The sequence below is a fragment of the Hordeum vulgare genome, chromosome 5H (genome assembly GCF_904849725.1).
Source record: "Hordeum vulgare subsp. vulgare chromosome 5H, MorexV3_pseudomolecules_assembly, whole genome shotgun sequence".
In the NCBI taxonomy this organism is placed as follows: domain Eukaryota; kingdom Viridiplantae; phylum Streptophyta; class Magnoliopsida; order Poales; family Poaceae; genus Hordeum; species Hordeum vulgare.
In genome coordinates, this window is record NC_058522.1 from 144,708,691 (window position 1) to 144,717,849 (window position 9,159).

Sequence of the window (9,159 nt, forward strand, 5' to 3'; positions counted from 1 at the left end):
CTGGATGTAGTACAAAGCCCCTCCCGCGTAGTAGTATTTAGGGGCTATATTGTTCAGTTCATCTCACTATAGATGTGCTCTAGTATATATAGTTGACCTAGCTATTTCAGTATGTGGTTCACAACAATTGGGGGAAAAGTTTGCTCGTTTCAGCTTTGGAGTTAAACTGTTTGTATAAAGAACGATTGCTTAATCTATGAATGTAATCTATTCTTGCTGAATTTTAGTTGCAAAAAATATATACTGCTAGTGATTTTTAGGTGCAAATTTTAACAAATGGCAGTGTTACAAGATTGACAAAGGGAATGTTACTAGATCAACAAATGTAAACCTTTTTAGTTTCACAAATGGCAATGTATACCAAATATGACAGATGCAAATCTTACCAAATTGTATGTACGTGGTTGCACACAGGTCACCCAAACGAACCGTTTGCGTTGAAGGGTGTCGGATCGATAGAAGGGGTGTCTAGGGGGGGTTGAATATACTACTTGCATAAATTAAAATCCTAGCCTATTCCCAATATTAATGGTTGGCAGATTTTAGCGATTCTAACAATTCTAGTGCACCCTGCACATGCTATTCAACAAATGTGGCAGTGGAAAGTAAAGGCTTTGCACATGTAAGAAGGAGTAGAGTTTAGGAAGATCAAACGCAAAGATTCACACGGTGATTTTTGCATGGTTCCAATAGGTGGTGCTATCGTATGTCCACGTTAGTGGATACTTCAACCCACAGAGGGTAACGACTGCGAGAGTCCACGGAGGGCTCCAACCACAAGGGGTCCACGAAGAAGTGGCCTTGTCTATTCCACCATGGTTTACATCCACATAGGACTAGCCTCACTCACGGTAGATATTCACGAAGTAGGCGATCTCCTTGCCCGTAAAAACTTCTTGGTTCAACTCCACAACACGAAGTAGGAGGCTCCCAAGAGACACCTAAACAATATATGAGGCACCACCCTCCAAAAGGTAATAGATGCGGTAGAACGACGAACTCCTTGCTCTTATGCTTCAAAAGATAGTCTCCTCAATACTCAATCACTCTCTCACAGATTTGGCATGGGTAGGAGAGATTGATCTTGTTGAAAGCAACTTGGGGAGGCTAGAGATCAAGTTTCAAATGGTTGGATTGGAATCTCTTGATCTCAAGACATGAGTAGGTGGTTCTCTCTCAGAAAAATAGATCTCGCAATTGTAAGTGTTTTCTGACTGCTTCCTCTACGAATGAGAGGAGGTGGAGGGGTATATATAGGCATCCCCCAAAATCTCACCGTTACAACATTATTGCCCAACTCGATGACACTGAAAATATGCTCGGTGGTATCGAGTTGTACTAAATGTGGCAACTTTTGAATTCTCGGTGAGACCAATATATAAATCTATATCGTACGAATACGATGACCTAGACCAGTTTCCAAATGTCGGTGAGCCTGATTCCAATCTCGGAAATTCCAATTCTTGGAATATGCTCAACAGAAAGTTGGTCATTGAATCTCGGTGGTACTGATATGATATTTCGTGGTACCGAGAGATTAGGGTTTGGCAAAGGAACTGTCTGCTGGAAAATCGGTAGAGCCGAGTGGAAAAAGTTGGTGGCACCGATTTTGCTGGTTTGGCTTTTGGCAGAGATATTTTGTGGGAGAATAGTTGAGCATTTTTGGTGGATACCTTTAAGCACTTGGGGAACCAATTCATCATAATACCTCACCCGTTTTAATAGTATTGAATTTTCTATAGACTCAAAGTGATTTCTCGCAATTGTAAAATGTAGAGTCTTTTAGCTTGAAGCTTGAGCCTATCCTATTCCTTCCTTCATCAAAGGGGCTTCTCCTCACAATCCTTTGGCCAATGCTGTGTGCGGATTATACCTGAAATATACTAGGTAAAAGTGTTAGTCTAATAGACAATGTATGTTGTCATGAATTATCAAAACCACCAAGGGAGCATATGTGCTTTCAATCTCCCCCTTTTTGGTAATTGATGACAACATACAAAAAAAGCTTGAAATAAATATAAGCATTAGAATATGACATATTTGAAAGATACATGACTAGTACAAGCTCCCCCTAAATGTGTGCAATCCCTTTTTCAAAAGGATAGTTGCTTTGGCCTGCATGGGCACACACATGGTAGAAGGATAAGACAAGTCATATGAATCTTGGCTATATGCATCAAACATATGTGAATGAATAACTTTCATGTTTAAGACTCACTCTTGCAAACAATATGTGCAAGAGACAAGAGATCATCCTGAACAAGGATATGATGCATATACTTACCTTGAGGTTCTTGAGCGTCTTAGAAGTAGGAGTACACTTGGGAAAACAAATGTTAGATAACACAAGAGTACTCTATTGTAAAGATGCAAATAGCTTCAAAAGTACCAAGATATTGAAGACATATTCAAAATAGGATTTGATGATAGATATGTATCCAAGAGAATTTAGAACTTTCTCCCCTAAGGATGAATATGTAAGAATTTCCTCTCCCCCTGAATCATAGCACGTAGATATTGGGAGTAGGTGGGGTGAGACAAGTTCAAACCAAAGATAGCAATAAAACAATTATATCTCTCTCCCCCTTAATGGTATCACCCCCTGAGTATGTAAGGTTTGATATACCTCCCCTTAGGTAAATCTCCTCTTAGGTAGAACTTCCTTTAGGTATATATATCCCCCTTTGACTTAAGCTTATTAGAAGCTTTGATATATCTCCCCGTTAGGCATTAATTTCCAAAAAGTTCAAAGGGTAAGGGCTCATTGAGGGAAAAGGGATTCTTGAGGCTTCTCTCTTTGATAAGGGTTCCTTGAATTTCAGTTTTCTCCCCCTTAATAATAGGAAAGAGTTCCTTGAACTATCTCCCCCTATGTTAGGGATCCTGAAAGTTTCTCCCTCTTATATTGTGGGCTCACTGATGATTTCTCCCCCTAGAGAAGTTTTCTCCCACTCAAATAATTTTGGGAAACAAGATTATATCCTCCTTTGGAAAAAATGGAAATGTTCAATCAGAGCTTAGGAGGTAATAAACCTTGGGATCATTGACAATATTTCTCCCCCTTAGGCAGAAGTCCAAAAATATTTGAAAATCCTAGGCAGTGGTAAATTTCAGAGTCATCGATGTTCGAAATATGCCCTAGAGGCAATAATAAAGTGGTTATTATTATACTTCCTTGTTCATGATAATTGTCTATTATTCATGCAATGATTGTATTAACCGGAAACCGTAATACATGTGTGAATACTTAGACCACAACATGTCCCTAGTGAGACTCTAGTTAGCTAGCTCGTTGATCAATAGATGATCATGGTTTCCTGATCATGGACATTGGATGTCATTGATAACAGGATCACATCATTGGGAGAATGATGTGATGGACAAGACCCAATCCTAAGCATAGCACAAGATCGTGTAGTTCGTCTACTAAAGCTTTTATAATGACAAGTATCATTTACTTCGACCATGAGATTATGCAACTCCCACATACCGTAGGAGTGCTTTGGGTGTATCAAACATCAAAACATAACTGGGTGATTATAAAGGTGCACTACAGGTATCTCCGAAAGTGTCTGTTGGGTTGTACGAATCAAGACTGGGATTTGTCACTCCTTGTGACAGAGAGGTATCTCTGGGCCCACTCAGTAATGCATCATCATAATGAGCTCAATGTGACTAAGGAGTTATCCATGGGATGATGTGTTACAGAATGAGTAAAGAGACTTGCCTATAACGAGACTGGACAAGGTATAGCGATACCGACGATCGTATCCTGGGCAAGTGTCATACCGGTAAACAAAGGGAATTGCATACGGGATTGATTGAATCGCTGACATCGTGGTTCATCCGATGAGATCATCGTGGAACATGTGGGAGAAAACATGGATATCCGGACTCCGCTGTTGTTTATTGATCGGAGAGGTGTCTCGGTCATATGTGCATGGTTCCCGAACCCGTAGGGTCTACACACTTAAGGTTCGATGAAGCTAGACTTGTAATGGGAATAGTATGCGGTTACCGAAGGTTGTTCGGAGTCCCGGATGAGATCCCGAACGTCACGAGGAGTTCCAGAATGGTCTGAACTTATAGATTCATATATAGGAAGTGGAGATTTGATGGCCAGAAAATGTTCCGGGGATCATCGATATTGTACCGGGACCACCGGAAGGGTTCCGGGGGTCTACCATCCCCGAAGGGCCACATGTGCCAAAAGTGGATGGGAATCAGCCCCTAGATGGGCTGGTGCGCCACTCAACAAGGCCCAAGGAGACTAGGGCAGTAAACCCTAGGGTGTGGTGTTGCCTTGGGTGGCAGGCCACCCCCTATGGCGTCGCCCCCTCCTCCTCTTGGGTCCCGCCCCTCCCATATAGGGTGCGCTGCCCCTCCTAGGGTTTCCTAGGGTGGCCGGCCATCCCACCCCCTCCTCCTATATATACCGAAGGGTTTGGGGCTGTAAACACACAAGTTTTCTTCCTCCCTCGGCGCAGCCCTCCTCTTCCTCTTCCTCCTCCTTCGTAACACTTGGCGAAGCCTTCCCGGAGTACGACGCAGCTCCACCGTTACCACGCCGTCGTGCTGCCGGATCTCTCCCTCAACTTCTCCTCTCTCCTTGCTAGATCAAGATGAAGGAGACGTCATCGGGCTGCACGTGTGTTGAACGCGGAGGCACCGTTGTTTGGCGCTTAGATCAGAATCTTCCGCGATGTGAATCGCTACAAGTACGACTCCATCAACCGCATTCATAGTAACTCTTCCGCTTAGCTATCTTCAAACGTATGAAGGTGCTCTACCCCTTGCTCGTTGCTAGCATCTCCTAGTAAGATCTTGGTGTGACGTAGGATTTTTTTTTGAATTACAACTACATTCCCGAACAACCGAGGCATTGTGGTTAGGTAGAACCAAGAGTGATAATAAGCCTCTAGAATATATCAATTAGATTGAGTTTTCCAGATCGGTGAAACCGAGTTGCAATGAAAAACAACTCCTTAACTCAAAATAGATAGAAAATATCCACAGACCTACAAAAAGGAAATAAGAGAAAACCTATTTTTTGAAAAATATATACATACATATGGATGAGAGTTGAATGGTTGCAAGAACGCATGCAATTAAAATGTGAACCATTTAAGAATCTCCATCTAGATGTAGGGCAGTGACTAGGTCACCTATATTAGAGTATACTCACTTGAGGATTCAAGCAAGAATGCTTGATCATAGGTCATACTAATCATTAAGCTCAAAAATGGGGTTACCATTTTTCAATTAAGCTTTTTAATGTCTTCATATCACTTGAGTTGCTTTACCTCATGACTTGGTGCAAAGATTTATCAAGGATATGAGTACATACCTTCGAATGATGTTGATGACATGGCATGTAGGTGAACTTATCGTGGATGCTCAAAGTTGATGATGACCATCTTGAGTTGGGAGCTATCCTTGTCGTTTTGGTTCACTTTTCACATACAATGGTTATTCATGCAAGGAAGAACATAATATATCCAAATGACATGAATGAATTTCATCATCATAAAATTGTCAAGGATAAGATTTTGTTGTCTTCTTCCTCATCTCGGAAGAAGGGGTTGTTGATACTTGGCTATGTCAAGATTTCTTTTGATGTGAGTTAATGGCAATATTGTGGAGTTTAGTTCTTCCAAGTACCTATAGAATGTTAGACACAATACAAGGGAGCATAGTTTTCCAAGATATAAGATAGTATTGTATCAATAACATCAAGGAATAATCAAGTAAGGTCATGCCCTTGCATGCATCTGAGTGAGTCTAGATCAAGTTTCAAGCATCAATGATGTTGAACTCACTATTCAAATGACAAAACACTTTCTCATCAAGTGGTTTGGTAAAGATATCAGCTAATTGTTTGTCGGTACGAACATGCTTGAGATCTATATCTCCTTTACCAACATGATCATGAATGAAATGATGGCGCACTTGAATATGTTTAGTTCGAGAATGTTGCACAGGATTGTAGGCAATTTTAATAGCACTTTCATTGTCACACAGTAATGGAACATGTCTCACTTGAATGCCATAATCCTTAATAGTTCAAGTCATCCATAGTAATTTTGCACAACATGATCCGCCAACAATGTATTCCGCTTCGGCAGTGGATACAGGTACTAAGTTTTGTTTATTAGATGACCAAGACACAAGCGATATCCCAAGAAATTGACATGTACCTGAGGTGGATTTTCTATCAACCTTGTCTCCGCCATAGTCCGAGTCGGAATAGACAACAAGTTTAAAAGAATATCCCTTGGGATACCATATACCAAAGTTTGGTGTATGTATCATGTATCTCACTATATTTTTCACGGCCAATAGATGACACTCTTTAGGTGCCACTTGATATCGGGCACATATGCAAACACTCAACATGATATCGGGACAGGGGGCACATAGATATAGAAATGAACCGATCATTGATCGATAAACCTTTTGATGAACCGATTTGTCCTCCTTAGTGAGGTCAACATGTCCACTAGTAGGCGTGGGGGTTCTCATTTCTCTGCACTCTTGCATGTTGAACTTCCTGATTAAGTCCTTCGTGTACTTGGTTTGAGAGATAAACGTACCTTCTCTCGATTTTTTGATTTGCAATCCAATGAAGAATTTCAACCCACACGTCATAGACATCTCATACTTCTGTGACATCAGCCTTCCAAATTTCTCACTAAAATGTGGGTTAGTAGAACCAAAGATAATATCATCCACATATATTTGGCACACAAATAGTTCTCCATTAATTCTTTTAGTGAATAAGGTTGTGTCAATTTTACCAATCTCAAAACCCTTTTGAATGAGAAACTTCGTTAGGCATTTGTACCAATCTCTAGGGGCTCATTTAAGACCATATAAAGTTTTACGAAGTTTGTAAACATGATTAGGTTTCTTGGGATTCACAAAACCGGGAGGTTGCTTGACATAAACCTCCTCCTCAATTTCACCATTTAGAAAAGCACTTTTGATATCCATTTGGTAAAGAGTAATGTCATGGTGATTGGCATAAGCGATAAGAATGTGAATAGCTTCAAGTCTAGCAACAGGGGCATAGGTCTCACTGTAGTCCATACCTTTGACTTGCGTATATCCTTGGGCTACAAGACACTCCTTGTTGTGTACAACTTGACCATCTTCATCTTGCTTGTTCCGAAACACCCATTTTGTACCAATGATGTTTTGCTCGTCCTTGGGCTTTTCTAGAAGTGTCCGGACTTGATTCCTCTCAAAATTGTGTAGCTCTTCGTGCATGGCATTTACCCAATCCTGGTCTTGAAGGGCTTCTTCTACCTTCATAGGCTCAATGCTAGATATAAATGAATAATGCTCATAAAAGTTAGCTAAACGAGATTTAGAGTGAAAGATTCTCCCAGTTTGTATGTCACCGAAGATTTGATTCAACGACTGATCTTTTCCACTCTTTCTCGAACTCATGACAACTTTCTTTTGTTGGATGGTGGAGCTTCTTCGTCATCAACTTCTTGCTCATTGTAATTGACCGTGTCACCTCCTTGAGGTGGTGGTGAGGAAGGTTGAGGTGGATCATCATGATGTACTTCTTCCTCTTCTTTCTCATGTCGTGTACCGCTTGTTGATGCCTCCATGTTGTTTTGTAGTTTTCCTTGAAGAGAAGTAGGAGCTTCCACTTGATTTGATGAAGTACTTTCCTTCACCTCCATGGGACGAATCTTCCCGATAGGTAGATCTTGGATGGCTTCTGAAGGTTCCTTATCTGCTACATCATTTGGCAATTGTTCGACTTCTGAACCGTTAGATTCATCAAACTTCACATCTACCCTCTCTTCAACTTTTCGAGTGAAGCTGTTGTAGACATGGTAAGTGTGAGAGTTTTATCCATAACCAAGTAGGAAACGTTCATGAGATTTAGGAGAAAACTTAGAGCGACGATGCTTATGAAAAATGTATAACTTAGAGCCGAATACTCGAAAATATCCAACTTGGGGTTTGTTACCGGTGAGTAGCTCGTATGCCACTTTACCGAGAAGCTTGTGTAAGTAGATTCGGTTTATGGCATGACAAGTTGTTTCCACGGCTCCTGCAAAAAAGTGTCTCGGCGTCTTGTATTCGTCAAGCATCATTTTGGCCTTCTCTATGAGAGTTCGGTTCTTCATCTCAACAACTTCATTTTGTTGAGGTGTGTACATCTCCGAGAACTCATATGAGTTACTTTATTCATCAAGAAAAGTACCCACATTTGTGTTCTTGAACTTTGTTCCGTTGTCGCTCCGGAGTTTCATGGTCTTCACTTCAAACTGATTTTGGGCCTTCTGAATGAAGTTCTTGAAGATCTTTTGAACTCGCGACTTATCATCAAGAAGGAATATGCACGTAAATCTGGAAAAATCATCAAGAATGACTAAACCATAAGAATTTCCACCGAGGCACTTGTAAGCATTGGAACCAAAGAGATCCATATGAAGCAGCTCGAGTGACCTTCTTGTAGTCATGGTTTTCTTCACGGAATGACTTCCACCAACTTGCTTTCCTGCTTGACAAGCACTACAAAGTCTATATTTGTCAAAGATAACATCTTTAACACCAAGAATATGATCACCTTTGATAAGCCTATCAAGGTTACGCATTCCAACATGTCCTAGCCTTCTATGCCATAACCAACCTTTAGAATATTTTGCAATAAGACATGTACGTTGTTTGGATTTTTTTTAGTGAAATCGAGGATGTATAGATAACCTATACGAAAACCAGTAAAGACCATGTTATAATTATCACGACGAAACAATTGGCAATCAACCTCCATAAATAGCACATTGAAACCAAAGTTTGCTAGTATGGATATGGAAATAAGATTGTATCCAAGGGATTCAACAAGCATGACATTTTGAATGGAGCTATCATGAGATATTGCCACCTTAGCAAGACCAAGTACCTTACCTTGGAGTTGTCTCCAAAGGTCACATATATTTGAGGTCCACGGTTTGGTGTGATCTCATGGAACATGTCTTTATCTCTAGTCATGTGATTGGTGCATCCACTGTTAAGTATCGAGTCTTTTTCTCCGGCCATGTAGTCTCTAAGGTTCGCCGTAAGATTAAGGTTTCTCATGGTCTTCTCCTACTCAATGTCAAACTCCTCATCTTCATCATAGTAGCGATGCTTCAC